Source organism: Lynx canadensis, chromosome C1, assembly GCF_007474595.2.
Source record: "Lynx canadensis isolate LIC74 chromosome C1, mLynCan4.pri.v2, whole genome shotgun sequence".
Classification (NCBI taxonomy): Eukaryota; Metazoa; Chordata; class Mammalia; order Carnivora; family Felidae; genus Lynx; species Lynx canadensis.
The window spans coordinates 193,506,717-193,521,429 of NC_044310.1; positions in this window are offsets into that span (position 1 = coordinate 193,506,717).

The window sequence follows — 14,713 nt, forward strand, 5'->3', positions numbered from 1 at the left end:
CCTGAGACTGCGGCCAGGTGTCAGCCCGCCCCAGAAAAAGTTCACGAGACAGTGTAGCAGCAGCTTTTCAGGGATTATGGAAAATCATAACACACATCTGGCGCCAGGCTTCACCCTTAAGGACCTTGTTCCAGCACCAGCGAATGTGGCCATTTTCTGGGGTCTGCTGGGACCAGGTGGCTTCAGCAGTCTTTACCAAATGTCCTTCCGGCAGTGGAACCACTTTTGCCTGTGTGGCCTGAGAACCTCCCGGACCGCACTCTGTTCCTGGGGATTCGCCCTTCCCACCAGAGCACCGCCAGGTATGGAGCTGTGGAGTTGCAGCCTTTGCGCTCCCCTTGTTTACAGTCTTGATGGAATTTAAACCCTCTCCTTTCTCCCTTTTTAGTTTAGCCCCTGCGGCTGTTTCCGATTTTCCACTTTCTCTCCAGCTGCTTTTGGGGAGGGGTGCTTTTCCCGTATTCTTCCCCCCACCCCACCCCATTCTCGGTCCTCTCTCGCTTGCAAAAGCACCTCCCTTCCTGTGCCTTCTCGCTCCCCAAGTTCACTTCTCCTCTCTGCGTACCTGCTGAATTCTGTGGTTCAGGTTGTGTAGATTGTAGTGTTCATCCTCCAATCAGTTTTCTAGGTGTGCAGGATGGTTTAGTGTTGGTCTGGCTGTATTTCATGGATGCGAGACACAAAAAACTTCCATGCTGTTCTGCCATCTTGTCTCCTCCCTCTAAAATTTTTATTTTTTTAAAAAATGTTTACTTATTTATTTTTGAGAGACTTATTTTATTTTGTGAGAGAATGCATAAGCGGGGCAAGGACAGAGAGAGAGAGAGGGAGACCCAGAATCTGAAGGAGGCCTCAGGCTCTGAGCTGTCAGCACAGAGCCTGATGCAGGGTTCGAACTCATGAACTGTGAGATCATAACCTGAGCAGAAGTCAAACACTTAACCGACTGAGCCACCCAGGTGTCCCACCAATGTTTTCTTTAAAGTCCAGGTACTATTTAATTAAATAAGCCTTCACTTAAATCCTATTATGTGACAGATACTATGCTATGTGCTGGGGCCATGACAGAACATAAGGCACAATGTATTCCCTGGAAGGAACAAAGAACCCCTCAGGTACCTGCTAAGGCTCTTTGCCTCATCTGTGTACACACATGTTTCTTCTAGGTTTTGATGTTTGCATCCACTTAGACAATAGGTTATACCAGTCTTGATTTTATCAACTAAAATATCAGGTAGTTATTAAGGATTGTCTTATCTACATTCAGAGGCCCATTATTAAGTTGCCGACCTTGAAAATATGAATGATTCCACATAAAAATTATGTTTGCTGAATTATGAAAATATCAGACAATCATATGAGCCAACAGCTGCTAGAGCTGGGTGGTGGCTGGCCTCTCCAGACGGGACAGCAATGGAGCGAGTGCACCAGACGCCCACCTGGCTTCAGCCATTATTTCTGTGACCTGCCTGGGCTCCATACCCCTTTAATCTACATCTCCCGATGTAGGCAGTGCCTTACATCAGACTTTAACAGCAGTTTTCTAAAATGTTCTTGTGGGGTGGGAATGCAAGCTGGTGCAGCCACTCTGGAAAACAGTATGAAGGTTCCTCAAAAAAACTAAAAATAGAACTCCCCTACGACCCAGCAATTGCACTACTAGGTATTTATCCAAGGGATACAGGTGTGCTGTTTTGAAGGGACACAGGCACCCCCATGTTTATAGCAGCACTATCAACAATAGCCAAAGTATGGAAGGAGCCCAAATCTCCATCAGTGGAAGAATGGATAATGTAGATGTGGTAGGTGTGTGTGTGTGTGTGTGTGTGTGTGTGTGTGTGTGTGTGTATATATACACATATACATATATATACGTATGTATATATACATACACACACACAATGGAGTATTACTCAGCAATCAAAAAGAATGAAGTCTTGCCATTTGCAGCTATGTGGATGGAACTGGAGGGTATTATGCTAAGCAAAATTAGTCAGAGAAAGACAAATATCATATGACTTCACTCATATGAGGACTTTAAGAGACGAAACAGATGAACATAAGGGAAGGGAAACAAAAATAATATAAAAACAGGGAGGGGACAAAGCATAAGAGACTTATAAATATGGAGAACAAACAGAGGGCTACTGGAGGGGTTGTGGGAGGGGGAATGGGCTAAATGGGTAAGGCGCATTAAGGAATCTGCTCCTAAAATCATTGTTGCACTATATGCTAACTAATTTGGATGTAAATTAAAAAAATAAAATTAAAAAAAAATGTGCTTGTGGGGGTTTCTGGGTGGTTCAGTTGGTTAAACATCCAAATTCGGCTCAGGTCATGATCTCATGGTTCATAAATTTGAGCTCTTCATTGGGCTCTGTGCTGACAGCTCAGAGCCTGGAGCCTGTTTTGGATTCTGTGTCTTCCTCTCTCTGCCCCTTTCCTGCTTGCGCTCTGTCTCTCTCTCTCTCTCAAAAATAAATAAACATTAAAAAAATTTTTAAGTGTTCTTGGGGAGTGAAATTCTATATCATTTTAATTTTTCTAATAAAGTTAAGCAACCAAATGTGTTTTTGTTTGTTTGTTTTGCAACCAAGTATTTTTATGTGTAGTGGTATTTAGGCTTGAAACCACAGTTGTGTTTAGATGAGTCTATTAAAAGAAAAATTCGGGGTGCCTGGGTGGCGCAGTCGGTTGAGCGTCCGACTTTAGCCAGGTCACGATCTCGCGGTCCGTGAGTTCGAGCCCCGCATCAGGCTCTGGGCTGACGGCTCGAAGCCTGGAGCCTGCTTCCGATTCTGTGTCTCCCTCTCTCTCTGCCCCTCCCCCGTTCATGCTCTGTCTCTCTCTGTCCCCAAAATAAATAAAAAAAAAAAAAAAAAAAAAGAAAAATTCATCCCACGATTTCTGTGCTTTCATACCCCAACCACACTATTTATAGCTTCACTTTCTAAGTCATCTCTCTGACTTGTTGCTAATGTAACAGATATTTTTCTCTTTGGAAATACAGTAAGTTCTAGATGCAAAAAGGACTAAATTGTATGGTAGGTTACAGGGATGGCTTGTTGACATGGATATTATATTTTGAAACCCTGTTTTCCCTGTAGCCGAAGGAAGTCTGATACCAGAGATAACAAAATTCCATTGCCTAGTGTAAACAAGAATGATTCTGGTCACATAACTCTTACTGTCATGGCATCGTCTCTTTCTGCTCTTGTTAAATGCAATGGAAATACCTTTGCTAAAGTTGCTGAAAAGTTCCACGGTTTTTAAATCGTTGGAAGAATATGCATGAGGTATGTTTGAGTTGGGGTCTATTATTTATAGCTAGAGATTAATAGTATATAATTCAGAGGTGATCTTCCTTGGAGATTATGGCAGGTAGAATAACCCCTCCCCCCAAGATATTTGCCCACTAATTCCCAGAATCTGTGACTAAGTGGGGCTCCTTGGCAAAGAAGAATTAGGCTGTATAAGGATTGCTAATCAGTTAACCTTAAAATAAATGGATTACTTGGGGGTCCTTAAAAGTAGAAGAGGGAGGCAGAAGAGGAAGTCAGAGTGATGTAACATGAGGACTGCCTCTTGTTGCCAGCTTTGAAGATGGCAGAAGGGGCCATAGGCAATCTCTAGAAACGGGAAAAGGCAAAGAAACAAATTCCCCCCTGGAACCTGCAGGAATGCAGCCGTATTGACACTTTGAGTTTAGCTCAGTGAGACCCTTGTTGGACTTCTAACTTACAGAACTGTAAAATAATCAGTTCGCATTGTGTTAAGCCACTGAGTTTGTGGTGATATGTTATGGCACCCATAGAAGCCTATTACAGAGCTTTATATAGATGACCTGCCTGGGAAGAATTATAATGGTTGGTTAGAATTATGCTGAATAACTGCTATTTGTCTGCTTGCTTCATGAAGGTCACTTATTTTGCTAGTGTTTATGGTGTTTTATGTGCTGCACTTACAGGGAGGAAAGTTGTCTCTGCCATTTAACTATAACTCTTTTTTTTTTTTTTTACCAGTGATTTTCATTTTAGAAACATACTTTTTTTTTTTTAATCTATAAAGGGCATTCTCATCTTTTCTAAAGAGTTGCCAAGTATCTTGTTTTATGAGTTGGATTTCATTCGTTGTCTGTCTTTGGACCTGCTCTGCATATTTCCTCCACCTTCAGTCCCCCTCCACGAGACATACAGGGACTCAGTTGCTCAGTAAAGCTCTCACCTGCTCATTTAGGGATGTTCAAAGCTGAAAAGATGGCCCACCCTGTGGGTAGTTTAGAAATAGCATAGGAACTGAGCTCAGCCTTTTCTGTATTTTGTATTGTATAATCATAACACGCTGTGAAGTTACCACCATTTCAAAAATGTAGAGAAGTTAGATGATTTGCTCCAGATCAAAGGGGCTGAATCTGGATTTGAACCCAGTTCAGTTTGACTCCAAGGGCTTTGATTCTTCTCTCATGCATATGGACCTTTTTACTTTCTTTATCAACAAACTAGTAGTATGCCAAGTAACCAAGGAATAAATAAGAATTCGTTTTAACTGTTGTGATAGCAAATTATTAATAGTTATGGAAATGTGAAAAATAATAGCATGATTATAGTTTTTGGTAAGAACATTTTAATTTCCCAGTATCTTATGGCTATCAGAATAAAAAATAACTTTTTAGTCTCAATTCTTTTTTTAATTCTAGCCATAATCTCTAAGTACAGATATGGAGATCTCAATCCTGTTCTTAAGCTGCCTCATGAGACCATGGAAAACTTGCCCACGTATTGTTGCAAAGATGACTTTGAACAATTTATCTTCAGATTACTCATCTTTATGGCATTTAAAGATAGCTTTTATGTGGGTTTCCACTTATTCACTATTACACAAACCACTCAGAGCAATGGAACTATCTATAAATGGTGCAGAAGCCAGGCACAATGGCAAACATCCTCTTTCACTGACTCTTAGTTTGATGTTGTTAGCATTTCAATTTTGCTTCTACTTAGACCCATAATCTCTTCCAATGCCACATTTCATTTTGGGAGCTTACGGGCTCATTTGATTAATGATTTAAATGGCTGAATAGGAAAACAAATTTAGTATATGAAGCCATGAGTTTGTGTAACCTTTTTTTCCACCTCTCTAGGACCAGTGGATTCAGCAGGTTCATGCTGACCAAAGACATTTCTTAAGTCTGCCCACCTTAACCTCCCCAGAGCATGTCAACAGAGATCTCTGTCTCAGAAAAATGCCAGTCTGAGAAGGCAAAAAGAGTCGGTACCCCTGAGTTGGCTTAACTTATGCAGCACTGGACGCTTTCCCTTCCATTCCAGTTGGCTATCATAGCATCTAACATTTTCAAAATTACTGTAAGTTGTAAGAATGCCTCAGTAAATCATAAGAACTCTTTAAAGTTTGTGCATCAAAATATAACAGTGTGTGATTTAATCTTGTTGGATCTCGTTTTGGGGGGGTCTCATTATGGACAGAATAAACCAGAAACCAAGAAGATTTTCACAGTCTTTTTTTTTTTTTTTTTTTTGCACACAAAGAAAACGGTTTCTTAAAATAGGACTACTAAAGCAAGTATTATTTCCCTTAAAAATCTCATATTGCCTCAGTTCGGTCATGAGAAAAACAATAGGCAAACCTAGTTTGGGGACATTTTACAGTGTATGTGGCCAAGTACCTCTCAAGGTTGTCAAGGTCATGAAAAGAGAGGATAGACTGAGAAACTGTCTTGGTCAGAGGAGACTGGAGAAACATGACAAGTAAATGCAATGTGTCACCCTTACTGGGATCCTGGGACAGAAAGAGAACAATAATGTAAAAATTGGTAAAATCCAAACAAAGTCTAGAGGTTAGTTAATAGTAAATGTGCCAATGTTAGTTTCTGAGTTTTGACAATTCTGTAATGGTGATTAATATAAAATGTTAACAAAGGAGAAACCCATTGTCAGGTGAGGGCTTTACATGAACTCTCTGTACTATCTTTGTGAATTTTTCTGTAAATATAAAGCTATTCCAAAATCAAATTCTCAAAAAATCTCATTTTAATAAATTAGGAATCAATTTAGGAAATTAGTATGGATATTATCTAATTCCACTTGAAATTTTCCATATCAAATATCTAATATGATTGCATTGAAATATAACAAAAAGCACACACCAGCATCTTTGGTTTACAAATATATCTAATATTAATCCCACTTTTGAGAATAATAATTACTGAATGCCTTTACCTGAAAATGTTAAATATTTGTTTTTAGCTCTTCCCATAGCAAACCTTCTACCTCTTTCACATTCACTAATTATAATGCAAATTTTCTAGTTATAATTCAGTCTTAGGATTTTGAAACCCTTGGGGAAAAATAGCAAATGCTGAAAGTGTGGTCTGGAAACCTTAATTTTTGGAGTAGTCATTCATTTTGTTACTATTTCCTCTCTGGTAAAGCTCCCCTCCCCCAACCTTTTGAATGCTATCTTTATTCTAGTTGAATTTCTGTTACATTGAAGAGACTTGGAAAGGAACTCAACTCCTGTAGTTTTATTGTGTCAGTTGGAACATCATCAAGCATACAACACGCATTCTTCTGTGTGTTTCCTATTTGACAAGTCCCCTTTTGTGAAGGTATCCACTTCTATATTGTAATCTAGATCACATATTCCCCTTTGGAATAAAGTGGTCAAAAGAATTCCATTGTTTTCCTCTTGCTATAATTCTCATAGATAGATAATACTTAGGAAAACATTTATACATACATTTATACATTCTGTTATTAAAGTTACATTTATACATTCAGTGACTACAGTTGGAGTTAAGTAATGTGTAGAAGTTCTTTGTAGAGTTTTAGGCTGTGCCCTTGCAATCTTGGAAATTTCCACCTGAGCGACAGTGATATACGTCAGCTCTTTGGTTTAATCAACATCCATTGAACTCTGATTGAAAGCCATACATTTAAGATAGGGAAATAACAGACTGTCCCTACTCTCAAGAAGCTCACAGTCAAATGTAAAGACTGTTATGAGAGAAGATAGTTATGGGGCCACAAAGGGGAAGTAGTTGGTTCAGACATGGAATAAGAAGCAGGCCTCCTTGGGGAAGTAAAGCAGAGTCTAAAGAAGAGTAATAGTGCTAGAAACTTCTCTCAGGAGGAAGGTGTTCCAGGCAGTTGAACTTGCAGGTGGAAAGCTACAAAGGTGTGGGAGAATGTGGTACGTTTGGGGATCTTTCATGAAGTATAAGCTGGGAAGACAGAGATATCAGAGATGTGGCTGCAGAGGGAGGCAGGGAAAATACTGGTAAGGACTTCTGTTCCTTCTATCTATAATCTAAAAGGAATCCCTAACAGAGGTAAGCAGGAAAGGAGCAGGTATATATTTCTAAGATAACTCTCTGTATGAGATGAACTAGAAAAGTTTAAATAAGTGTGAGGAAAAGCAGTTAGGAGGTGAGATACAGGAGTCTGAGGGGTATGAGAGATACAGGGGTATGAGGAGATCAGTGGAAATGGGGGGAGAAGGTATTTAAGAGGTAGAAGGCAGGTGGAGGAACTAAAGAGGAAAACTGGTAATTCCAGAGTTGGATGTGCTGAGTTCGAGAGCTCTGTAAGTCAAAGGAGCCTGCGGATGGAAGCAGAAGAGAAGACAGAGGAAAGTCCTCTAAGGTGGCGACATGACTCTCTGTCGTGGCTTCAGCAATCCTCAGCAGCAAAAGTCTACCTCCCAGCCTGCTGAGCAAGCATTTTCCAGAGTTCTTCTGGCTATGCCACTGAGGCTTTTCTAAGTATTATCTATCAGGTTCCAGCTCAAAGAAAAGAGCCATAGTCTAATAACTCAAGGCTGCCAGAGAAGGGAACGAGCCTCCATGGGAGTGATGATCTGCCTCCCTTTGGAGGCTTGGGCAGAGTAGCAACCAGCTGTTAGGAGCTGTATGAATATTCATGAACAACCAAAGGAATATTAAATAACATAGCCTCTGCACTCCTTTCTGTCTTCCTCATTCTGATCAGAAGTAGCAGATCTGTGTCAGCCTAAATAATATTCACATAAAAAGGAGAGCTTTTTATTTTTTTTTTCCAACGCTTTTTATTTATTTTTGGGACAGAGAGAGACAGAGCATGAACGGGGGAGGGGCAGAGAGAGAGGGAGACACAGAATCGGAAACAGGCTCCAGGCTCTGAGCCATCAGCCCAGAGCCTGACGCGGGGCTCGAACTCCCGGACCGCGAGATCGTGACCTGGCTGAAGTCGGACGCTTAACCGACTGCGCCACCCAGGCGCCCCTAAAAAGGAGAGCTTTGTATCAAGCTATGATTGGTTCCAGTTAATGGATCAGAAGAAAGATACTGTAGAGGGCATCTTGTGGTTGACGCCCATCACCTGTTCTCTTTCCTTCTGGTAATAACACCCCCAGGTTCCTTTGGGAAACCACCCCCTCCTGCATCCTTAGTCATGTGATTTGGGTGGAATTGACTCTACTCACAAGTCCCAGATGGGACCTGTTAGGCTACAATCAAACAACTTATTTCTTCCCCCTGGCCAGTTATTGGGTTATTGGCTATCCCATCTGGCCAGATGAGGGTATAACCAGGGAGAAATCGGTTGGGCTCCCAGGAAAAAGAAGCTGTCTCCCTTACTGGACTGATTGTTAAGACACGTGCCGGGAGCATAGTTTGACAGTAAAGCCAGCCCCGCAGAGGCAAAGCTGACGCATGTATCCTGGTGGCTTTGTTTCAGGTAGCAATTCCTTTACCTCACATATAATCTCTTAAATCCTGAACCAATCAGTGCCTGATTTTATTTACTTATTTGCCAGTTGAAGGCTGTCTGCCATTTTCAACCCAAAGTTATGTTGATATGAAAAGTCACACTTTATTTAGAAGGTTATTTTATTCATTCAGCAAATATTTATCATGTGCCAGGTTGTGTCCCAGGACTTGGGATTAAGGCAGTGGATGAGACAGACAGACTCTTTATTCTCAAGAAAATTGTATTCTTTGGGAAGAGATAGCACAGACTGCAAATAAATGAAGTCTTGCACAGACGAGATAACCCCAGATTGAGTTAGCTGTTATGAAGAACATTAACAGGGTGATGTGATAGAGAATAATGTTGGGGGAAATGCTTAAGATACAGTAGGTCAGACAAGGCCTTTTACTGAGGATGTAGTTTCTGAGTTGAGACAAAAAAGCAAGCTATGGAAATATGTTTGAGGGAGATGGCATATAGCAAGAGCAAAATTATTTAGCAGGAAAGAGCTTTCAGTATTCTAAAAATGTAATGAAAATCAGTATTAATTGAAGATAATGAGCAAGCAAGAGAGAAGGCGTGACTGGAGAGGTGGGCTTGGTATACTCCTCTCGTGAATAAAAATGACCCTCTATTTTTAACCCTGATGGATTTCCATTTCATTCATAAGTCATTCATTTGACTAATACTTATGCCTTTTATGTACCAGGTTCTAGGATAGATACAACAAATAAAGGAATTAATAACTCAGAATTCCTGTTTCAGAGGATCTCATCATCTCTGAAATCTCTTTTCACCCAGAGCCTCTAGAATCTCATGCACTTCGCTGTTCAGTGTTAACAGCCCAGGGTTTGTAACTTGAGGTCTGTCTCCTCACATTCATCACTAGCTCTGCCAAGCACTGTTGTTCCTGCTTCACATCCTATTCTGTGTGACCTTCTCATACCTAAACCTCTTTCCTTACAGTTGAGCTCCCCACTTTCCCCACTTGTAAGCAGTTTTCTAATGCAAAGACTGATTGCTCTCAGCACAAATGCAACAAAATATGGCGTATAATTTGTTGTCATAGTGGTCGGTGATCTTAGCATACACATGCTTCACAATGTAATATATATTATGCGTATCTTTTTAAGGTTGTCTCACGTTTTTAACAACAAATTCAGGAATTCCATACAGAATCTAAAACTATTCTAATGGTGTTAATGGAGATTATATGTTTATGAGATTTTCTATAGATTTTCTAAGGCAACTTAAAGCCAGACTGACAGATTATGAAAAATAACTAAAGAAATTTGCATACGCACATAAATCTGCCATCGAAATGGGGAGGCCCAGAAAAAGTAGCCTTCATGTTTTTAGCACTGCTAGAAGCAGCTTTATATATTAGAGAGAATATCAGAAAAGCAATGATTAAGACAAACAAGATAATCTTCATTGGCAAACAATTATCAGTTGTTACTTTATGCAAAGTTCTTGAGCAAGATTAAGTGATACATGCCTTTCAATGGACATAATTTTATAATAATGAAAATAATATTTAGAAGACAAAATGTTGAAGAATCATGAGGCAAATCCAAATGTTGAAAAAGTTTGAAAGCTTTGGAATACCAAATTTGATTTCATGTAGTCATTTAGAATGCTGAGGCAAGTAGTTCACCCCAATGTGGCCATTGTCCAAGTGTAAAAATGAATATGAATTTAATTAGCTTCACCTGAGTTTCCCTCATTTGTTAACTGTCTTTAGGTTTCTAAAAAATGTCATAAAGTAGTAGTATGCATTTAGCTCTGTAACTATAAATTTTATATTCATGTAGATAGATGGATTTAATGAATAGGCCCTTTATCTAACTGCCACCTCTGTTATTCTTTTTTATTTTCTTGAGGGTGACCTGTATATTTATTAATGTTTTTTTAAACATATGAAATTTATTGTCAAATTGGTTTCCATACAACACCCAGTGCTCATCTCAAAAGATGCCCTCGTCAATACCCATCACCCACCCTCCCCTCCCTCCCATCCCCCATCAGCCCTCGGTTTGTTCTCAGTTTTGAAGAGTCTATCTTATGCTTTGGCTCTCTCCCACTCTAACCTCTCTCTCTCTTTTTTTTTTTTTTTCCTTACCCTCCCCCAGGTTCCTGTTAAGTTTCTCAGGATCCACATAAGAGTGAAAACATATGGTATCTGTCTTTCTCTGTATGGCTTATTTCACTTAGCATAACACTCTCCAGTTCCATCCACGTTGCTACAAAGGGCCATATTTCATTCTTTCTCATTGCCACGTAGTACTCCATTGTGTATATAAACCACAACTTCTTTATCCATTCACCAGTTGATGGACATTTAGGCTCTTTCCATAATTTGGCTATTGTTGAGAGTGCTGCTATAAACATTGGGGTACAAGTGCCCCTATGCATCAGTACTCCTGTATCCCTTGGGTAAATTCCTAGCAGTGCTATTGCTGGGTCATAGCGTAAGTCTATGTTTAATTTTTTGAGGAATCTCTACACTGTTTTCCAGAGCGGCTGCACCAGTTTGCATTCCCACCAACAGTGTAAGAGGGTTCCCGTTTCTCCACATCCTTTCCAGCATCTATAGTCTCCTGATTTGTTCATTTTGGCCACTCTGACTGGCGTGAGGTGATATCTGAGTGTGGTTTTGATTTGTATTTCCCTGATGAGGAGCGACGTAGAGCATCATTTCATGTGCCTACTGGCCATCCGGATGTCTTCTTTAGAGAAGTGTCTATTCATGTTTTCTGCCCATTTCTTCCCTGGATTATTTGTTTTTCGGGTGTGGAGTTTGGTGAGCTCTTTATAGATTTTAGATACTAGCCCTTTGTCTGATATGTCATTTGCAAATATCTTTTCCCATTCTGTTGGTTGCCTTTTAGTTTTGTTGATTGTTTCCTTTGCTGTGCAGAAGATTTTATCTTCATGAGGTTCCAATAGTTCATTTTTGCTTTTAATTCTCTTGCCTTTGGGGATGTGTCAAGTAAGAAATTGCTATGGCTGAGGTCAGAGAGGTCTTTTCCTGTTTTCTCCTCTAGGGTTCTGATGGTTTCCTGTCTCACATTCAGGTCCTTTATCCATTTTGAGTTTATTTTTGTGAATGGTATGAGAAAGTGGTCTAATTTCAACCTTCTGCATGTTGCTGTCCAGTTCTCCCAGCACCATTTATTAAAGAGACTGTCTTTTTTCCATTGGATATTCTCTCCTGCTTTGTCAAAGATTAGTTGGCCATACATTTGTGGGCCTAGTTCTGGGGTTTCTATTCTATTCCATTGGTCTATGTGTCTGTTTTTGTGCCAATACCATGCTGTCTTGATGATTACAGCTTTGTAGTAGAGGCTAAAGTCTGGGATTGTGATGCTTCCTGCTTTGGTCTTCTTCTTCAAAATTACTTTGGCTATTCGGGGCCTTTTGTGGTTCCATATGAATTTTAGGATTGCTTCTTCTAGCTTCGAGAAGAATGCTGGTGCAATTTTGATTGGGATTGCATTGAATGTGTAGATAGCTTTGGGTAGTGTTGACATTTTGACAATATTTATTCTTCCAACCCATGAGCACAGAATGTTTTTGCATTTCTTTATATCTTCTTCAATTTCCTTCATAATCTTTCTACAGTTGTCAGCATACAGATCTTTTACATCTTTGGCTAGATTTATCCCTAGGTATTTTATGCTTCTTGGTGCAATTGTGAATGGGATCAGTTTCTTTATTTGTCTTTCTGTTGCTTCATTATTAGTGTATAAGAATGCAACTGATTTCTGTACATTGATTTTGTATCCTGCAACTTTGCTGAATTCATGTATCAGTTCTAGCAGACTTTTGGTGGAGTCTGTCGAATTTTCCATGTATAATATCATGTTATCTGCAAAAAGTGAAAGCTTAACTTCATCTTTGCCAATTTTGATGCCCTTGGTTTCCTTTTGTTGTCTGATTGCTGATGCTAGAACTTCCAACACTATGTTAAACAACAGCGGTGAGAGTGGGCATCCCTGTCGTGCTCCTGATCTCACGGAAAAAGCTCTCAGTTTTTCCCCATTGAGGATGATATTAGCTGTGGGCTTTTCATAAATGGCTTTTATGATGTTTAAGTATGTTCCTTCTATCCTGACTTTCTCAAGGGTTTTTATTAAGAAAGGATGCTGAATTTTGTCAAATGCTTTTTCTTCATCTATTGACAGGATCATATGGTTCTTATCTTTTCTTTTATTAATGTATCATGTCAATTGATTTGCGCATGTTGAAGCAGCCCTGCAGCCCAGGAATAATCCCACTTGATCATGGTGAATAATTCTTTTTATATGCTGTTGAATTCGATTTGCTAGTATCTTATTGAGAATTTTTGCATCCATATTCATCAGGGATATTGGCCTGTAGTTCTCTTTTTTTTACTGGGTCTCTGTGTGATTTAGGAATCAAAGTAATACTGGCTTCATAGAATGAGTCTGGAAGTTTTCCTTCCCTTTCTATTTTTTGGAATAGCTTGAGAAGGATAGGTATTATCTCTGCTTTAAACGTCTGGTAGAACTCCCCTGGGAAGCCATCTGATCCCGGACCCTTATTTGTTGGGAGATTTTTGATAACTGATTCAATTTCTTTGCTGGTTATGGGTCTGTTCAAGCTTTCTATTTCCTCCTGATTGAGTTTTGGAAGTGTGTGGGTGTTTAGGAATTTGTCCATTTCTTCCAGGTTGTCCAGTTTGTTGGCATATAATTTTTCATAGTATTCCCTGATAATTGCTTGTATCTCTGAGGGATTGGTTGTAATAATTCCATTTTCATTCATGATTTTATCTATTTGGGTCATCTCCCTTTTCCTTTTGAGAAGCCTGGCTAGAGGTTTGTCAATTTTGTTTATTGTTTCAAAAAACCAACTCTTGGTTTCATTGATCTGCTCTACAGTTTTTTTAGATTCTATATTGTTTATATCTGCCCTGATCTTTATTATTTCTCCTCTTCTGCAGGATTTGGGGTGTCTTTGCTGTTCTGTTTCTATTTCCTTTAGGTGTGCTGTTAGATTTTGTATTTGGGATTTTTCTTGTTTCTTGAGATAGGCCTGGGTTGCAATGTATTTTCCTCTCAGGACTGCCTTCGCTGCATCAAAGCGTTTGGATTGTTGTATTTTTATTTTCATTTGTTTCCATATATTTTTTAATTTCTTCTCTAATTGCCTGGTTGACCCATTCATTCTTTAGTAGGGTGTTCTTTAACCCCCATGCTTTTGGAGGTTTTCCAGACTTTTTCCTGTGGTTGATTTCAAGCTTCATAGCATTGTGGTCTGAAAGTATGCATGGTATGATCTCAATTCTTGTATACTTATGAAGGGCTGTTTTGTGACCCAGTATGTGATCTATCTTGCCACCTCCGTTATTCTTGATTCTAGTGGAATCTAGTAGGGGCACATCATTACATTATAGTGAAAATTTGTGATGTTCAAAAGAAATAAATAACAATGTAACTTTCTAAACAACGCTTAAGCATGAAATATAGCATATAAATTCAACCATGTAAACTGTGAGACACAAGCTGCAGTTTGATAGGGAGTTTGTGTAAACATCAACACTACATGTCAAGATGGAGAGACAAAACAAAGATAAACAAAGATATGCCCTCTCATAGCGTGACCTAGCAACAGTGTGCCAGGCATGTGGACTGTGCAGCTATAATCAGCCTCTGCTTGTGACTTGACTAGGGTGCGGGTGGGGACATGTGTAACAGGGTGAGGGAACATGGTGGTGATCAGGACCCCCTCCTGCACTCATAATGAGCTACTACAACCTATTTTGTTTGTGGTCAAATTGTTACTCTCGCCAAATGATATCGTTGTGATTGTAGCAACATTTATTTTTATTTTTATTTTTTTAAAGGTTTCATTTTTAAGTAATCCTCCCCCCCACCCCCCAACGTGGGTCTCCAACTCACAACCCTGAGATCAAGAGTCACACGTTCCACAGACTGAGCCAG